The sequence below is a fragment of the Palaemon carinicauda genome, chromosome 15, assembly GCF_036898095.1.
Source record: "Palaemon carinicauda isolate YSFRI2023 chromosome 15, ASM3689809v2, whole genome shotgun sequence".
Taxonomy (NCBI): domain Eukaryota; kingdom Metazoa; phylum Arthropoda; class Malacostraca; order Decapoda; family Palaemonidae; genus Palaemon; species Palaemon carinicauda.
The window spans coordinates 68,507,726-68,527,379 of NC_090739.1; the positions used below are offsets into that span (position 1 = coordinate 68,507,726).

The following is a 19,654-nucleotide window of genomic DNA, read 5'->3' on the forward strand; positions in this document are numbered from 1 at the left end:
TACTTCATCAAATCGTCTTTAGTTCACTTTTTCATCTATTCAAACTTTTAAAGATTCATTCAGGATGCCAGAAAACTCAAAATTAATCAATCAATCAATCATTCCTAAGCTCCTCTTCTCCATAAACCCTGAAACATTCTCCTGCTCTTCATACTTAGCCTAGCAATAATCTTTCTTTATTCATCATCTTTGATCTTGAAAGTTTATCTAAATGAGGATCATATAACTCAAAGGTCATAACTCTGACACAAAATTTTCACCCATTTATCAGGCTTGTCTCCATTGACAATGGACTTAATCTTTTTCTTTGATGAACATTCTGGGTGTGCAGAGATATCACAAAATCAAAGAGCTAGATATGCCCATGTGCATAAGTTATTTTCCTCATCAAAACAATTAACTTCGTTCTGATGTTTTGTCTTCATTCTTTTTGGTACTCAAACTTTGTGTCTTTAATGTTTTTTTTTTTCTCCATGTGTATCATCTTAGTAACTACTCTATCAAGAAATCATCTTAACACCTGCCATGCCACCTCTTCCAGCTTCTACTGTGAGTAGGTTTCTTCTTTCGACAGTGAAGCTTTGAAATTCTATTCTTGATTACATTCTTCATGACTCTAAGACCTTCCATACTTCAAGAGGAAAGTAAGTACCTTTCGCCAAGGCAAAAACTTACCCTTCATGTAACAGTTCCTCCTTTACTTAAACCAGATGGCTCAGACACTCACTGTCCAAAGGAAAAGACAACCCTTTTGGCTCATGGTTTTGACAGTAAACAGAGTAATGAAAAACTTGAACTTCCTCATTCCTGTTTTCCTGAGGCTAAACTAACTAGTTTAGCTTTTCGATCTCGTGAAATTAAAGCTCTGTTGATGGACCTTGATGCTTATGGAGGTGTAGACCCAAATGGTATTTTTCCTTTGTTTTTTATAAAGACTGCAGATTTCTTAGCCCCAAGGTTATCTGTTATTTTGCGCAAGTTGGCAAGAAGATGAGCTTTTAGCACTTGTTGAAGCATTGGGAATGTTACTCCTCTATGTAAATGGGTTTGTGGTAGCTCAAGTCCAACTAATTGCCGCCCAATTTTCATATCTCCCACATTATCTAAAGTTTTTGAACGTCTTCTGGGAAAATGTCTTAATAGGTTTACTGTGGGTAATTATCTATTCCCTAGTTTGCAATTTGGTTTTCGTAAAGGCCTTGGAGCATGTGATGCCCTTCTTACAATCTCCAATGATGTACAGAAATCCCTTGATTGTGGTCAGGAAGTTCGTATGATTGAGGCTCTTGTTTTCAAACTCAAACAGTTGGGAGTGGGTGGGTCGTTTCTCAGCATTATTGTTGATTTTTTGAGTAATAGATCTCAAAGAGTTGTTGTTGATGGGCACCATAGTGAGTATAGGAATGTGATATTTGGTGTTCCATAGGGTAGTGTTCTTGGCCTATTACTTTTCATACTATATACACATGACATGTTGTTTGGCCTAGAAAACAAGATTGTTGCATATGCAGATGATGCTATTCTCTTTGCATCAATTCCATCCCTTGAATGTAGATCTTGGGTTGCTGAATCCCTTAATAGAGATCTAGCTAAAATTAGTGCATGGTGCAAATTATGGGGTATGAAGTTGAATCCTAACAAAACTCAAAGTATGATTGTAAGTAGGTCAAGGACGGTGGCTCCTCAACATCCGGATCTCAGTATTGACAATGTTTCTTTAACTTTGTATGACTTAAAATTTTAGGTGTGATTCTCGACAGCAAATTTACTTTTTAGAAACACATTAGGTCTGTTTCTTCTTCCATTGCACAAAAAAATTGGCTTATTGAGAAAGTCTTTTAAGATTCTCGGTGATCAATCTATTCTGAAGAATTGTTTTAATTCTTTCATTCAATTTTGTTTCGAGTGTTGCTCCCCTGTCTGGTCTTCAGCTGCTGATTCTCATCTTAATTTGTTGGACAGAAACTTACGGTCTATTAAATTTCTTATTCCTGATCTAGATAATCTTTGGATCCATCGTTCAATTAGTTCATTATGCATGTTGCATAAGATTTTTCATAACTCTGACCATCCTTTACACTTAGATTTTCCTGGACATTTCCATCCTGTTCGTAATACTAGGCAGGCAGTTAATTCTAATAGCCAGGCCTTTTCCATCATGAGGCTAAATACTAAATTCTAGAAGTTTTATTCCAGCTATGACCAAGTTGTGGAATGATCTTCCTAATCGGGTAGTTGAATCAGTGGAACTTCAGAAATTCAATGTTGCAGCAAATGATTTTATATTGAACAGGCTGACATAAGTCTTTTTATAGTTATATAGGACATATCTGTTTTGACGTTGTTACTGTTTTTAGAATGATTTATAGTTAATTGGTTCTCATCATATATTAATTTCCTTATTTCCTTTCCTCACTGGGCTATTTTCAAAGCATCTTGCTTTTCCAACTAGGGTTGTAGCATGGATAATAATAATAATAATAGTTTTTTCTTGTGTTTAGTGTTTCTAGTGGAGGAAAGGCATAGGGGTGCCTTTACAATATATAAGCTTATATATACCATCATTATCATCATTTCCTCTTACGCCTATTGCCTTAAAGGGTCTCGGTTAGATTTCGCCCGTCGTCTCTATTTTGAGATTTTGAATCAATACTTCTCCATTCGTCATCTACTTCACGCTTCATAGTCCTCAGCCATGTAAGCATGGGTCTTCCAACTCTTCTAGTGCCTTGTGGATCCCGGTTAAATGTTTTGCGAACTAATCTCTCTTGAGAAGTGAGAAAAGCATGGCTAAACCATCTCCATCTACCCTTCACTATGATATATATATATATATATATATATATATATATATATATATATATATATATATATATATATATATACATACATACATATACCAAGGCACTTCCCCCAATTTTGGGGGGTAGCCGACACCAACAATGAAACAAAACAAAAAGGGGACCTCTACTCTCTACGTTCCTTCAGCCTAACCAGGGACTCAACCGAGTTCAGCTGGTACTGCTAGGGTGCCACAGCCCACCCTCCCACATTTCCACCACAGATGAAGCTTCATAATGCTGAATCCCCTACTGCTGCTACCTCCGCGGTCATCTAAGGCACCGGAGGAAGCAGCAGGGCCTACTGGAACTGCGTCACAATCGCTCGCCATTCATTCCTATTTCTAGCACGCTCTCTTGCCTCTCTCACATCTATCCTCCTATCACCCAGAGCTTTCTTCACACCATCCATCCACCCAAACCTTGGCCTTCCTCTTGTACTTCTCCCATCAACTCTTGCATTCATCGCCTTCTTTAGCAGACAACCATTTTCCATTCTTTCAACATGGCCAAACCACCTCAACAAATTCATATCCACTCTAGCCGCTAACTCATTTCTTACACCCGTTCTCTCCCTCACCACTTCGTTCCTAACCCTATCTACTCGAGATACACCAGCCATACTCCTTAGACACTTCATCTCAAACACATTCAATTTCTGTCTCTCCATCACTTTCATTCCCCACAACTCCGATCCATACATCACAGTTGGTACAATCACTTTCTCATATAGAACTCTCTTTACATTCATGCCCAACTCTCTATTTTTTACTACTCCCTTAACTGCCCCCAACACTTTGCAACCTTCATTCACTCTCTGACGTACATCTGCTTCCACTCCACCATTTGCTTCAACAACAGACCCCAAGTACTTAAACTGATCCACCTCCTCAAGTAACTCTCCATTCAACATGACATTCAACCTTGCACCACCTTCCCTTCTCGTACATCTCATAACCTTACTCTTACCCACATTAACTCTCAACTTCCTTCTCTCACACACCCTTCCAAATTCTGTCACTAGTCGGTCAAGCTTCTCTTCTGTGTCTGCTACCAGTACAGTATCATCCGCAAACAACAACTGATTTACCTCCCATTCATGGTCATTCTCGCCTACCAGTTTTAATCCTCGTCCAAGCACTCGAGCATTCACCTCTCTCACCACTCCATCAACATACAAGTTAAACAACCACGGCGACATCACACATCCCTGTCTCAGCCCCACTCTCACCGGAAACCAATCACTCACTTCATTTCCTATTCTAACACATGCTTTACTACCTTTGTAGAAACTTTTCACTGCTTGCAACAACCTTCCACCAACTCCATATAACCTCATCACATTCCACATTGCTTCCCTATCAACTCTGTCATAAGCTTTCTCCAGATCCATAAACGCAACATACACCTCCTTATATATATATACATATGTATATATATATATATATATATATATATATATATATATATATACATATATATACATATATATATACATGTATATATATATATATATATATATATATATATATATATATATATATATATATATATCATCTTTATCAGACATTAATAGTCTACTGCAGAACAAAAGGGTTTCAGGCATGTCACTCCACACGCTTCTGTTTAAGGTTTTTCTGTATCAGCCTATACACAAGTTTTCTTAGCTCGTCAATCCATCGCCTTCTCTTCCTTCCCCTGCTTTGTTTGCAATCTTTAGGCACCCATTATGCTATCCTCTTTGTCCATCTATTATCTGTCATTCTCATTATATGTCCTGTCCACATCCATTTCTTGTTTTATGTGTTGTTAGAATATTTTTTATATTAGTTTGCTCTCGTATCCATGTTGCTCCTTTTCTGTCTATTTATGTTATTCCTATCACGATTCCTTCGATTACTCTTAGATTATAAGTAGTTTACGTTTTAGGGCTTTAGTAAGACTCCAAATTTCTGAATCACAAGTTATACTGGTAGGACCATCAAATGAAATATATTTCTTTTTAGAGAAATTGGCGTTTTATTTTTCATAATTTCATTTTGTTTACCAAAAGCCCTCCATGTTTATCCTCCTTTTAGTTTCAGTCTCATGTCCTGGGACAAATACTTACTGTATGATCCAAGAACAAATATTCGTTAACAATCTCTGTCTGTTCGTTCATAACTCTTATTTGTTGTCTCTGCATTTTTCTTGAACTTTATCTTAGTTTTACCCATATTAGTTTCAGTCCTACATATCTGCTTTCTCTATTCAAATCTTCTATCATCTTTTGCAATTCCTCCTATTATTCACTAAATAGTACTATGTCATTTGCAAGTCTTAAGTCATTAAGGTATTTCCTATTAGTATTAATTCCCACATTTTCTCAATCTAAATTCTTAAATACTACTTCTAAGCATACTATGAATGATCTAGGAAAGATGGGATCTCCCTGTCTATTTTCTCTCTCGATTAGATTTTTTTCATCATCTTTATATATATATTTAGAAGTGCTGTACTTCTCGTATAGATATCTTTAAGTATTCTGACATAAGAATCATCTTTTCCTTATCTTTGTAGGTCTTTCATTACTGCTGAAGTTTTGACAGAATCAAAAGCTCTCTCATAATATATAGATGTCATACATAGTGGTTTTGTCATACTCTGTGGATTTTTCAATTAGCTGGATATGGATATGGTCAGTTATTGGATACCTGCTTCTAAGTCCTTCCTGTTCTCAGAATCTTGGTTTATTAAGTTCTAGCTTTCTTTTTATTTGACTTAATATAATCTTTGTAAATATTTTATTTATTACGGAGAGTAAACTTATTGGGAGTAATTTTTCATGTCTCTTGCGTCTTATCTTTTTGTTAAATAGTATAATGATAAAGTTATTCCAAATTGTAGATATAGAGCATTCTTGCAGACATTTTATGTAAAGTTTGGGAAGTGCTACTACTGTGAAATCTCCTCCATCTATTATTAAACTAATTGCTAGGCCATATTCTCCTGCCGCTTTACCTCTTTTCATGCTTTCTTCACTTCTCATAATGTTACTTTTAATACTGGCTCAGGTGTTTCATTATTTCTAGTGGCAAAGTTATCTCTTGTATCACAATTGTATAGCATTGTATAGAAGTCCTCTGTAATTTTTATTGCTCCATCTCTTTCGTAGATAATATTTCCATTTTCATCCTTTAAAGCAAAAATCTGTTGGCACCTTGTTCCAAATCTTCATTTTATTAACTTGATGTTTTTTCCTTTCCTTATTGTTTCCTCATCTTTGGACTGATTGTATTGATGAATTTCTTGAGTTTTTAGTTTGTTTATTGTTTTGTATACATCTGCTAATTCTATTTCATCTCTCTTGGATTTTACCCTCATTACCAATTATTTCTTTATTAAATACTTTGTCTTTTCTGGTAGTTTTCCTTGATCTTGCTAAGGAATTTTTCCAGCTATCTCTTGCGCTGATCCCAATACAGATTTTGTTAGTTTACTGTTATTTTTTTTCTGTACTTGCTTCCATTTCATCGTGTAGCTGGGAGTACCTATGTTGTATTGCTATGCTAAACTCATCAGATTTTTTGCTCATTATGGGAGTGTTTACTTTCTTTCTTAAGATTAGTTTTTCTCTTTCTTTCCTTATATTTAGACAAATTTTACTTCTCGCCATTCTATGGTCGCATAACTTTAACTTGTTTAACAGTTACATCTTTAAGTAAATTAATTTTTTCATTGAGAATAATATGTTTCATTTTTCGTTTCTCTATTTGGACTTTTTCATGCTAATTTTATAAAAAAAAAAAGACGTTTTTAAGACTTTTAGATTGTTTCTTTCAACAAATTCTACAAACTTGTCTCTTTCATTTCTTATATCTACTCCAAATTTACCTACACACACACACACACACACACACACACACACACACACACACACACACACACATATATATATATATATATATATATATATATATATATATATATATATATATATATATATATATATATATATCTCTAATAGGGAGAATATACATTGAAAAATAACACAACCATTTCTACTACATTGATCCTTTAATTGCTGAATCTTGGAAGGACTCCCATTTTAGTAAGAACTTTTCCATGTTAGTTACTTTATTCACCTACACAGGAAATTCAATCGTTCATCAGGAGTATGTCGCACCCCTTACACCTTCGGCACCATTAATCAATATCTTTGCTTCAATGCTCTTAATCCCAATATGTATTTCATACCTTTTAGTCGAACCTTCCTAGAGCTTTCTGTCCAGATATTTTCATGGAAATTCTGAATTCTGAAAAAAATTCACATATCCTTTGTCGTCCATTATTCCCGTAGGAGCAAGCCCCCTCTAAATACTCGTACATTCTTTCACTTATGCAAGGCCTTTTTTTCCCATTTCACCTGTGCATATTCACATGTACTAGTTTATTAATTATTATGAAAACTGAAAACACATATAATGTGAAAATATTTAATCTCAAAAGCTTTAATTTTTTTCCAGACAAATAGTCCTAAGAAGAGTTGAGTTATCAATCGCTTTATATATTGCCCTTTTTCTTCCATAGAAAAAAATAAGCCTCACATTCTGCTATATTTCTTGATTCCCATATTCTTTGACTTACCTCTTCTTTAATTTTGCCATCAACAACTTTATTTACTCCCGGATACTTCACGCAATCAGCCAGTCCTACTCTTCCACTATCTATACTGGCATTTTTGACTCAATCTTTCTGGTTTCCAATTAGCCTTATCACGTTATTTCTTGTTCATATTCAGTCTCAGCTGTCTCATCTTGCAAACCATTTCTAACTCCTTTATCAACTACTGACTGGCAGTTCCTCTTTAGGCCTTCTCCTCCCAGTTACCAAAGTGTCACCTGCAAACGTCAACCATTCTTTTATTATTGTTATTAACGAATAGGAAAAAGGCACGCTAATAGATGAAGATTACTATTATTATTATTATTATTATTATTATTATTATTATTATTATTATTATTATTATTATTATAATTATTATTATTATTATTATTATTATTATTATTATTATTATTATTATTATTATTATTATTATTATTATTATCCAAGTTACAACCCTGGTTAGAAAAGTAGGATGCTACAAGCGCAAGGGCTCCAACAGATATAGTAGTCCAGTGAGGAAAAGAAATAAAGGAGCAGAAAAAAACTATATATAAATAATATATGAAAAGTATAAATAATTTTAAGGTCGGTAATATCATTAAAATAAACCAGTCATATATAAACTGTAAAATGAGACTCATGTCAACCTTCTCAATAGAAAACATTTAAAAAAAAAAGAAAGGAAAACAAATTATCTTCTGCAGTTCCACTGATTTAACTGACTGGATAGGAAGATAATTCTGTTAGAATTAACTGCATATCTAGTACTATTAATAGGATGGTAAAGTCTGGGAAGATCTGAGTTTACGGATGATCTCAATGATGAAAAATCTTATGCAACATGCATAAAGAACTAACTAAATGACGGTGGCACAGATTAATATTCACATCAGGAATAAAAAATCTAATAGACCGTAAGTTTCTATTCAACAAAATAAGGTGAATGTCAGCAACTGAAGACCAAACAGGAGAACAATACTCAAAACAATGAATGAATCAACAAATTTTCTTAGCATAGGCTGATCACCGAAAATCTTAAAAGACTTTTTTAGTAAGCCATTTATTTTGTGCAATTGAAGAAGAAGCAGACAGAGTGTTTTTCAAGTTAAATTTGCAATTAAGAATCTCACCTAAAATTTTAATTGAGTTAAATACAGCGAGAGAAGAGAAACATCACCAATACAAAGCTCTGGATGTTGAGATGCCACTATCCTCGACCTACTTAGTATCATAATTTGAGTCTTGTTTGAATTCAACTTCCTGCCACATAATCTACACAGTGCACTAAGTTTTAGCTAGATTTCTATCAAGGGGTTTTGCAACTATGGGTCTACAGTGCATCCCGGAGATGGAATTGATGCAAAGAGAGTAGCATCATCTGCAAATGCGACAAGCTCATTTTTTTTAGAACATACTATATATAATGCACATATAGTATAGAAAGTAATGGGCCAAGAGCTCTACCCTTAGGAGTACCAGATATTACATTTCTACAGTAACTATGGACTATGGTCTACTCCAAACCATTGTACCTGCAACAACTATCTATCATTTCTATAGTCTCTCGTTACATGAATTTTAAATTAAACATAGAACAGGCCATTAGACGCCCAAACGAGATGTAATAGGATGGTCTCCAAAATTAAAACGATGATGACTTGTGTTTAAAATATAAGGACTGTGCCTTTAACCCCCATTGCTTTTCATTAACAGATGAAATCATAAGGCTGTATATATCTTTACACTTTATTATCTAGATAGTTTATTTGAGCGAAAGACGTTAATGACAATGTTTGAGAAAAATATGACACAATTATTCTTGTAGAATTTCAAAAGTTCAAACTTGCACCAAATGTTTTTACGCTGAACAGGCAGATATAAGTATCTTTTTTATAGGTTATATATGAAAAATATGTTTTAATGATGTTAATGTTCTTGAAATACTTTATATTTATTGTATTAATTGTTCATTACGTCTCATAATAGTTTATTTATTTTATTTTCTCCCTTTCCTCACTGGGCTATTTTTCCCTGTTGGAGGCCATGGGCTTTAAAACATCCTTATTTTCCAACTAGGGTTATAGCTTAGCTAATAATAATAATAATAATAATAATAATAATAATAATAATAATAATAATAATAATAATAATAATAATAATAATGAATCCAGAGTAGTCTCCCTTTTAAAGGTTTTCTTTAATGGACAAATTGCTATAGATGAGATGATGTCTGGAAAATATAGACTCCTAGACTCGTGGAAGCCTTAAATTCATGATTCATATAGATTCGGATCGCATCTCCGAACGTAAATAAAGATCACAGACTTCGGGGATATTGTTGATTGGCCTTGTAACTTGCGAACTACCGTCGTGGTTAAACTAGTGGTTACCGTTACCTCCCTTTTATCAGTGTATTCTTATTTTGTCTTGATTATTCGATCGGAAACAAAAGTATAGAAGGAAACTGGTTGAACGGAAGAAGTAAGTAAACTGCATTCTATTTAAAATTATAAGGATAGGTTAAGGCAAATGTGAGTGTTTTGACATGAACTTGTTTCCTGTCTATTGTTGATAGGGCCTGTCACTGGGACTGTCCTAAGCAACGTGCACCTTTGTCCATTTTTTATTTGAGTCACAGTTTAAGGTAGATAACTTAAAACGAAATAATAGAAGCTGGCATTTTATTTTGACTTGTATAGCACCTTCAAAATAAGACTAGCTTTTACAGTACTATTACTGGACTACCGGTACTTATCCTTATCATAGGTCTATCACTCCCAGTTATATGTTTATCCTGAAATATGTTGTAAGTTTGATGTCTTGGAATGATTTAATTTAGTTACGTAACTAAAGGCAATAAATCATATAATCGGTAAATATGAACCCCAACACCAGTTGCATATAAGATTGTACATTCATTTATATCCTCATAACACTTTGTGCTAAATCTCTTTCTTATATGCATCTTTTGGATTTATATTTTCTGTAGCACAATGTCCCTATTGAGGAAAATAAGAAGTGACAATAATTGGGAAAATCTACGTTTTTCAAATTATAGAAGTTTTGAAATTCCAGAAGTTGACTGAAAAAACATATTTTAAAAGAAACAAACTGAAGATCACCACTTTACCCGAGGTTCCCCACTTAACCTAACTTAGGAGCTGTATCCTTACCTACTTACCTGGCAGCCTACTCCCCATGCAATCCCCCCTAGAATGCCATATCCTTAGCTTACCCATAAGGTGCTGTCACACCAGCAATATTTCTGTGGACTACTTTCGAGTTTGTTGTCGACTTTTCAAAGAAGTCGGCATCATTCCGTATTATGGTTGTCACGTACATTCTTTATCCTACCGTGGTTGTTGTTGTCCAAACTTATAAACAAACCACCTCAGCTGTAACTTCCAAGTGTGAATTTTGTTGATTTTGTTTCCTACATTTTTGCAATTGGTTCTTATAATAACAATGGGTCATTCAATTTTATATGTTTTATTTATCTTGACAAGATAGAGGATGGGGTTATTCATCTTTACAAGATCTGTGTATAGAATTGCAAACTAGGGTAGGAGTAGCTTAGCCTTTAAAAATATTTCATAACCTATTGCTAAACCTAGATAGACTATTCCTAACCTTTATTACACAACCACAGGCTCTCCATATTCCATTTAATGATTTGAAATACACTTTCTTTGAGATGTAAGTAAACAATAAAGTTGACGGTAGCGACGGGTTGAATCCAATTGCTATTGTTTTCAAAATTTATGATGACACCAGAGTTGTCATCAAAATATAAAGTTATCGACAAATTCAAAAGTCTACATAAATTTCACTGTAGAGAGTAAGATTCCCCTACTGTATACGACCAGAAAAACAGTCCTTAAACTAAGCAAATTAGTGTGACAGGACCTTTAGACCAAGTCTCAATACAGTACTCTCTTTGTTTGACAACCAGCTTCATTCTAGAAACAGGGTTTTTCAAACTAATCTCTTAAATTAACCCACCCATAAAGCTTGAAAAACATGTATATTCCTATGCAGATACAAACCTCTGAGTCATTTATATGGGGTAACTGCTAATCATGTTTTCTATAATGGGCCAATCAAAGAAAACTTTTTTTGATTGCATCATGCTTCCTTGTTAGGCAACCGTAGTGCATGGAGCAAGAGGACTCCAGCTCACATCGCTTTCCCACAACATTGCTGGTCGTGAAGAAAAGAGGCTGTGCTCTCTCTTACTCTCTGCAATCAAGTCCTTTGCATTCAACTCGCTTACCCTTTTAGTGTTTTGGTGCCCTTGACTTATCTTTTCTTTATTTACAGTCACTGGTATTACTGTACAATTCACTGTCTGTGAGTTACGAGCGAGTGGTTTATGTCTAGTAAATTTTGTTTTGATCCATAACTGGAATACAAACCAACGCTATTTATTAGGGGTATTACTTTCGGCCAAGCTGAAAGGACAGGCCATTAGAATTTAGCGAGGGTTAACTACCTATCCTGCTAGTTAGCGGGGGTTAGGGTTTGTAGCTAGCTACACCCCTCACTAATACACCTGTGACTGACCTTCACTTTGCTTTTGGCTCAGATGGAGAACGGTTAATGCTGCTCTTCCTCCTCTCCATTTTGGACTGCCTTTAATCTGTTTTTTGCGTTTCTTTTCAGTGTGTGTGTATGCCGAGTTTCTTCCACAGCTATGCGTACCTATAACGGATCGGAGGGCCGCCACCTGCGGCAATTTCATGTCCGCTGTGGAAACAGATCCCCACTGCCTTTGCGCCGTCTGCAGAGGTCAACGCTACGACGTAGACAATAAGTGTGATGAGTGTCGGGGGTGGTCTGCCTCCCAGTGGGAAAGGTTTGGGAGTAGGTGGAAAAAGAAGTCTAAGCGGGGCTCTTCTCCTTCGAAGTAGGAAAAACCCAAGGCTTCTTCCTCCAAAGCTCCTACTCGAACGGCTTCCTCCGGGCGCCCGAAGCGTAGTAGTGTGGACCCATTAACACCTGGTCACCCTCGGTCCTTGAGAGACTGTGCTGCCTCCCCCAGTGAGGCAGCCCCGGCTCTCCCCCCGAGTGAGGCCTTATCTCTTTCTCCTGTATTGCAGATGTGGCCTTTGTTGGGTTTGTCCGGTTCTCCATCCAAGGAGGCATTGCTACGGTTCATGCGGCGGGGTGCAAATCTTCAGCGGGTATCAGCGTTAGACGTCGACTCCTTGTCCTAAGTCGATGTGGTAGCGTCGGAGGACTCTTCTACTGCCCCGCCAGCAGTTCCTTAGGCAACGTCTTCTGCATCATCTACCGTCTCCGCCGAGTTCTGCGTTCCTTCCCCTGAGGAACATCCTTCGGGGGAAGAGCAAAGTCCGAGGCACGTCTCTCCTGCGAGTGTTCCCCTTTCCAGCTCAGAGGCACACATAGAGACTCCTCTTTGGAGGCCTGCTGATGATCAGCTTGTTGATCCTACGTTCGTTGTGCAACTTCGTGTTGGTGGCAGAGGACCTTGCCGTGTCCATCCTCCCCTCCGCCATCAGGGTGCTCTTGCTCCCTTGGCGAAGAGACACCTCTTCACTTCGTTGCCTCTTCGGAGGAAACTGCCCTGCCTGCCTCTTTTGGTTCCCGACCATCGCATCCGTCATTGGCCTCTCCTCAACGAACTTTGGTTCATTTGTCGCTTGCAAGGAATCATTCTCGATCTCCTGACCATATGTTACGTTCTCTGTCTCATCTGGCTTCTGCTTGACGTTCACCTGCTTGTCAGGTTCAAAATCGACACACAATGCGAGAATCGCCCACCGTCCCATCAGCTTGTAAATCGCCTAGCCATCGCGTACAGCTGACGACTCGTGAACCCCCTGCTCCTTCAGCCTCTCGTAAATCGCTTGCTACTTGAGAATTGCTTGCAGTTTGACAATCGTCTGGTCCTTCAACCTTATGTAAATTGCTGGCTAGGCAAGAACCACAGTGAACCCTCGCTACTTCGCGGTTCGACAATCGCGGATTCACCACTTCGCAGGGTTTTTCCATAACCCATATATATATATATATATACATATCGCGGATTTTCCGGAAAATTCGAAAATACCGCGAAATCTGAAGACCCCCAAATACGATATTTTGTTACCTGTAATTCCATTAATACTGTAATTAGTAATATCTGCTCTTACTGATTGTTCATTGCATTACATATGATATATAATTCAGCACAGAAAGAAATAAAACACGAAAAGAGAATGTGATCATACGATAATTCAGTACGTAGTAAAATTAAATCGAACATGAAACGCAAATCAGATGCAGTCATACCATATTAGAATGGTGTGTACTGTAATGGATGTGCTTCTTTTCCATGAATCTTTTGTATGTATACGTACGTAGTACAGTACTGCATCCAATAATATTCTTTGTTGCAAAAATCACATTTCGAATAAGCGTACGAGAGAGAGAGAGAGAGAGAGAGAGAGAGAGAGGCGTAAAATAGCGTACGTAAAGTGTGTATTATTATTATTGTTATTATTATTATTATTGTTGTTGTTGTTAATAAAATTATTATTGTTATTATTATTATCATTATTATTATTATTATTACTGTACAGTATTATTATCATTATTTATTATTATTACGGTATTGTACTTAATCTACGTACGTTCAGTATGCGCGGGGCATCTTCTATGAGTAGGTAACCAACGCATCATAGTACTGTAAGACGGGTTGTGATTGGTTCAAGCGCTGATAGATGACGAATCAGAACTCAAGTTTTGTTATCTAGCCTGTGATTGGTGTTTTGCCCGCATCTTCTACCCGCAGCATCAAAGTTCTCGCGGGGCTGGATCGTTCACTCTCTGTTACCGCGTATCGCTGAGTAGACGTTCTTAAGTTTGTGAAGTTTAATCTGTGCTGTGTGCGACCTTTTTAAGTTGAACTTTTTGTTACAGTACTGTACGTAAATCCTACTGTAATGGCTCCCAAGCGTTCTGCTTCTCTTAAGGCTGGTAGTGAGCCTAAACGCCACCGAAGGATGATGACGATAGCTGAGAAGGTTACGCTTCTCGACATGTTAAAAGATGGTAGAAGTTACGCGGCCGCCGGCCGCCATTTTGGCATCAACGAATCCACCGTTCGCTATATCAAAAAGGACGAGGCGAACATTAGAAAGACGGCTGCAATCACCTTTAGCAGATCAGCGAAGCGAGTCGTTACAACGCGTAATAAAACGATCGTACGCATGGAAGGTGCTTTAGCTGTGTGGATTGCCGACTGCCGGAAGAAGAACATAGCGTTGGATACGAACACCATCCAAACAAAGGCTTTGAGTTTATATGAGAATTTTGCTGCAAAGGAACCTAAAGACGACGACGGCAACCATGCTGAAGATGATGATGATGCAGATGATCCTCAACCAGGAACATCCACTGATTCCCAGCCTCAGAAACGTTTTTCCGCAAGCAAAGGATGGTTCGCGAAGTTTCAGAAACGCTTCGCCCAGAAAAGCGTTTCCCTGCATGGGGAGTCTGCTTCCGCTGACACTGCCGCTGCTGAAACTTACGTGAACCAGACGTTCAAGAATATTATCGCCGAAGGTGGATACAAGCCGGAACAAGTCTTTAATATGGATGAGACTGGCTTGTTTTGGAAGAGAATGCCGTCGCGAACTTTCCTGTTCAAAGAGGAAGCCAAAGCCTCTGGCTTTAAGGCATTCAAGGATCGCATTACCCTCGTGATGTGTGGCAATGCTGCTGGATTTTTGTTAAAGCCGGGGCTTATTTATAAGTCGAAAAATCCTCGCGCTTTGAAAAATAAAAATAAGAATCTCCTTCCCGTGTACTGGATGCATAATAAAAAAGCATGGATTACGAAGATGCTGACCTCCAACTGGTTCCACCAGTGTTTTATCCCGCAAGTCAGTAAATATCTCTTAGAGAAGGGCTTGCCATTCAAGATCCTTCTCCTTATGGATAACGCTGGTGGACACGCAACTGACCTGTCGCATGAGGGCATTCAGGTTGAGTTCCTGCCACCCAACACAACGTCATTAATTCAACCGATGGACCAGGGGGTTATCAGGCCGTTCAAGGCCCTCTACACGAAGAATACCTTGGCGGACCTCGTTGCGTGTGTGGATGCTGCCCAAGATGACGAGGATGAAGATTTCAACTTGAAGGCGTACTGGCGGCAGTACACCATAGCCACGTGCCTGCAGAATATTCAGAAGGCACTTCAAGAGATGAAACCTGCAACCGTGAATGCGAGCTGGAAGAAGTTGTGACCCGATATTGTTTACGACGACAAGGGATTTACTCCGTCGGAAATCCAACACTCTGCAATACGGAAATCTGTGCAGTTGGCTGCCATAATTGGAGGTGACGGGTTTGGCGACATGACGACTGAAGACGTCGACGAGTTGTTGGACTGCCATTCCCAGCCCCTAACTGACGCAGACCTCGAAGACCTGACGAAATCGGCAAGTGAGGAAGAGAGTGATACCCAGGAAGAGACCCAAGAAAATGTCGAAGAAACGGGCTTAACATTAGAACGGCTTGCCAAGGCCTGCAACCACGCGAAGGAGTTGAAAGAAATGTTGCAAGAGTGGGACGAGGATATGGTTCGCTCGATGCAATTCTGCAACAAGGTTGATGACATAATGACTCCCTACAAAATGCTTTTGGATCGAATAAAGAAGCAGCGGCAACAACTTCCGATCACAATGTTCTTCCAGCCTCGCAAAAAAGAGCCAGTTCCTCCTGCTAGTACGCCTTCGGAAGAAATTGAAGTTTCCCAGGAAGAAGTTGAAGAGGTGTCCCAGGAAAAGACACCTCCGTCTGAAGAAACGTAAAATACTATCATTGGCTGCACAGTAGAACACATCATCAGCTTCATCATCATCATTTCTACTGTGCAGCAAATTCATCGCCATCACCATTCAAGTTTTTCTTCAACTTCTTTCGTGGTGAGTACAGTAACACTCTTTATTTTTTACTTTAATATTCTTACTGCCTGTTTTATAGTTTAGTAATGTACGTACTGTATGCATTAAGTTAAAGGGAAGGTTTTAAAAGTCTACATGTTGTAACCTATCATATTTTTTTTGTTTAAAATTTACATTTACGTACGTAAAACAATCTCTCTCTCTCTCTCTCTCTCTCTCTCTCTCTCTCTCTCTCTCTCTCTCTCTCTCTCTCTCTCTCTCTCTCTCGTAAATTGTTTTCCTGCTTTGCTACGTACAATACTGTATAATTTATATTTGTAAGGTAACATATTTTGTAAATGCTTTTACTGTAAATACTGTATGTACTGTATCATTATTTATCACTATCATCATGCGCGTTAAATGCCTTGTTTGTTCTGAGCGTGGTTGTTTACTGAGCGTACACGCCGTCGTTTCAGGCGGCGTCATAAAGAAAAACATTTCATTTGGAAGTCCTAAGAAAAATACGTAAACTAAAACATTGGTAATAAACAAATCAACATACAGTACAGTACTGTATAATCAATATAATCGATGCAAAAACTAACCTATACATATATGTGTACTGTACACTAAATGAGTTTGTTTCTTCATTATGATCAGAGATGAACGTAAACAAAACATTGGTTGCCATTTTTTATCGTGCTTTTTAGGTGTTTAGGAAACGCATGATATAAAATCGCCTTTAATATTTGTGCCTGTTTTAGTTTAGGGTGCTGTAGTACATGCATTAAGTGTTCTGTGCATTAAAGGGTGGTTTGTTAACAGTACTACGTACAAGGGAAGGTTTTAAAAGTCCGAATATACATGTTAAATAAATAGGTAAATATGATGTCAGTACTTCGCGGATTTTCACCTATCGCGCCCGCGTCTGGAACCTATCTACCGCGATAAACGAGGGTTCACTGCACTTGTAACTCAACAACCGCCTGCTATTTCGCTTTCCTCTCGGAAAATAGCCTACTTGTTAGCATCGGGAACATCGATTTCCTACCCGACAGCTTTCACATGCGTCACGTAAGACTTCTCCCTCTTCGCGGTTCGACCATCGCGGATTCACCACTTCGCGGGTTTTTTTCATAACCCATATATATAAACATCGCGGATTTTCCGGAAATTTCGAAAATACCGCGATATTTGAAGACCCCAAATACGATATTTCGTTACCTGTAATTCCATTAATACTGTAATTAGTAATATCTGCTCTTACTGATTGTTCATTGCATTACATTTGACATATAATTCAGTACAGAAAGAAATAAAACACGAAAAGAGAATGTGATCATACGATAATTCAGTATTGTATACAGTACGTAGTAAAATTAAATCGAACATGAAACGCAAATCAGATGCAGTCATACCATATTAGAATGGTGTAAGGCTGCTGATGGCTGCTACTGTACTACAAATGTAATGGATGTGCATCTTTTCCATGAATCTTTTGTATGTATACGTACGTAGTACTGCATCCAATAATATTCTTTGTTGCAAAAATCACATCTCGAATAAGCGTACGAGAGAGAGAGAGAGAGAGAGAGAGAGAGAGAGAGAGAGAGAGAGAGAGAGAGAGAGAGAGAGAGAGAGAGAGACATATCCTACAACAAAAGAAGCGTAAAATAGCGTACGTAAAGCTGTATTATTATTATTATTATTATTATTGTGGTTGTTGTTATTAAAATTATTATTGTTATTATTATTATCATTATTATTATTATTATTATTATCATTATTTATTATTATTATTATTATTATTATTATTATTATTACTGTATACGTAGGGTACCTTGTACTTTGAATTGGTAACCTACGTAGCATATAAGACGGATTGTGATTGGTTCAAGCGCTGATAGAAGACGAATCAGAACCCAAGTTTTGTAATCTAGCCTGTGATTGGTGTTTTGCCCGCATCTCCAACTTCCAGCATCTTTTCGCGGTCACTTTCTCTCCCGCCGTATCGCTGTGTAGACGTTGTTAAGTTATTGTGAACTTTAATCTGTGCTGTGCGTGACTGTTTTAAGTTGAACTTTTTGTTGAACTTTCTGTTAAACCCTACTGTACAATGCCTCCCAAGCATTCTGCTTCTACTAAGGCTGGTAGTGAGCCTAAACGCCACCGAAGGATGATGACGATTGCTGAGAAGGTGACGCTTCTCGATATGTTAAAAGACGGTAGAAGTTACGCGGCCGCAGCCCGCCATTTTGGAGTCAACGAATCCACCGTTGCTATATCAAGAAGGACGAGGCGAACATTAGAAAGACGGCTACCATCACCTTTAGCAGATCAGCGAAGCGAGTCGTTACCACGCGTAATAAAACGATCGTACGCATGGATGGTGCTTTAGCAGTGTGGATTGCCGACTGCCGGAAGAAGAACATAGCGTTGGATACGAACACCATCCGAAACAAGGCTTTGAGCTTGTATGAGAATTTTGCGGCAAAGGAACCTCAAGACGACGATGGCGACCATGCTGAAGAAGATGATGATGTAGATGAACCTCAACCAGGGACATCCACTGATTCCCAGCGTCAGAAACAACGTTTTTCCGCCAGCAAAGGATGGTTCGCGAAGTTTCAGAAACGCTTCGCCCTGAAAAGCGTTTCCCTGCATGGCGAGGCTGCTTCCGCTGACACTGCCGCTGCTGAAACTTACGTGAACGAGACGTTCAAGAATATTATCGCCGAAGGTGGATACAATCCGGAACAAGTGTTTAATATGGATGAGACCGGCTTGTTTTGGAAGAGAATGCCGTCGCGAACTTTCCTGTTCAAAGAAGAAGTCAAAGCCTCTGGCTTTAAAGCATTCAAGGCTCGCGTTACCTTCGTGATGTGTGGCAATGCTGCTGGATTTTTGCTAAAGCCGGGGCTTATTTACAAGTCGAAAAATCCTCGCGCTTTGAAAAATAAGAATAAGAATCTCCTTCCCGTGTACTGGATGCATAATCCAAAAGCATGGATTAGAAGATGCTGACCTCCAACTGGTTCCACCAGTGTTTCATCCCGCAAGTCAGTCAATATCTCTTAGAGAAGGGCTTGCCATTCAAGATCCTTCTCCTTATGGATAACGCTGGTGGACACGCAACTGACCTGTCGCGTGAGGGAGTTCAGGTTGAGTTCCTGCCACCCAACACCACGTCATTAATTCAACCGATGGACCAGGGAGTTATCAGGGCGTTCAAGGCCCTCTACACGAAGAATACCTTGGCGGACCTCGTTGCGT

General features: G+C 38.1%; 1 protein-coding gene across 1 annotated transcript in view; it reads left to right on the plus strand.

Moving 5' to 3' along the window:
* Positions 1 to 9,816: 9,816 nt before the first annotated feature.
* FucT6 (alpha-(1,6)-fucosyltransferase) overlaps positions 9,817 to 19,654 on the plus strand; it is a 606,841-nt gene continuing 597,003 nt past the window's right edge. Inside the window, exon 1 of the mRNA XM_068388480.1 lies at positions 9,817 to 9,965. The gene's annotated coding sequence lies outside the window, so the exon portion shown is untranslated. The remainder of the gene's footprint in view (positions 9,966 to 19,654) is intronic.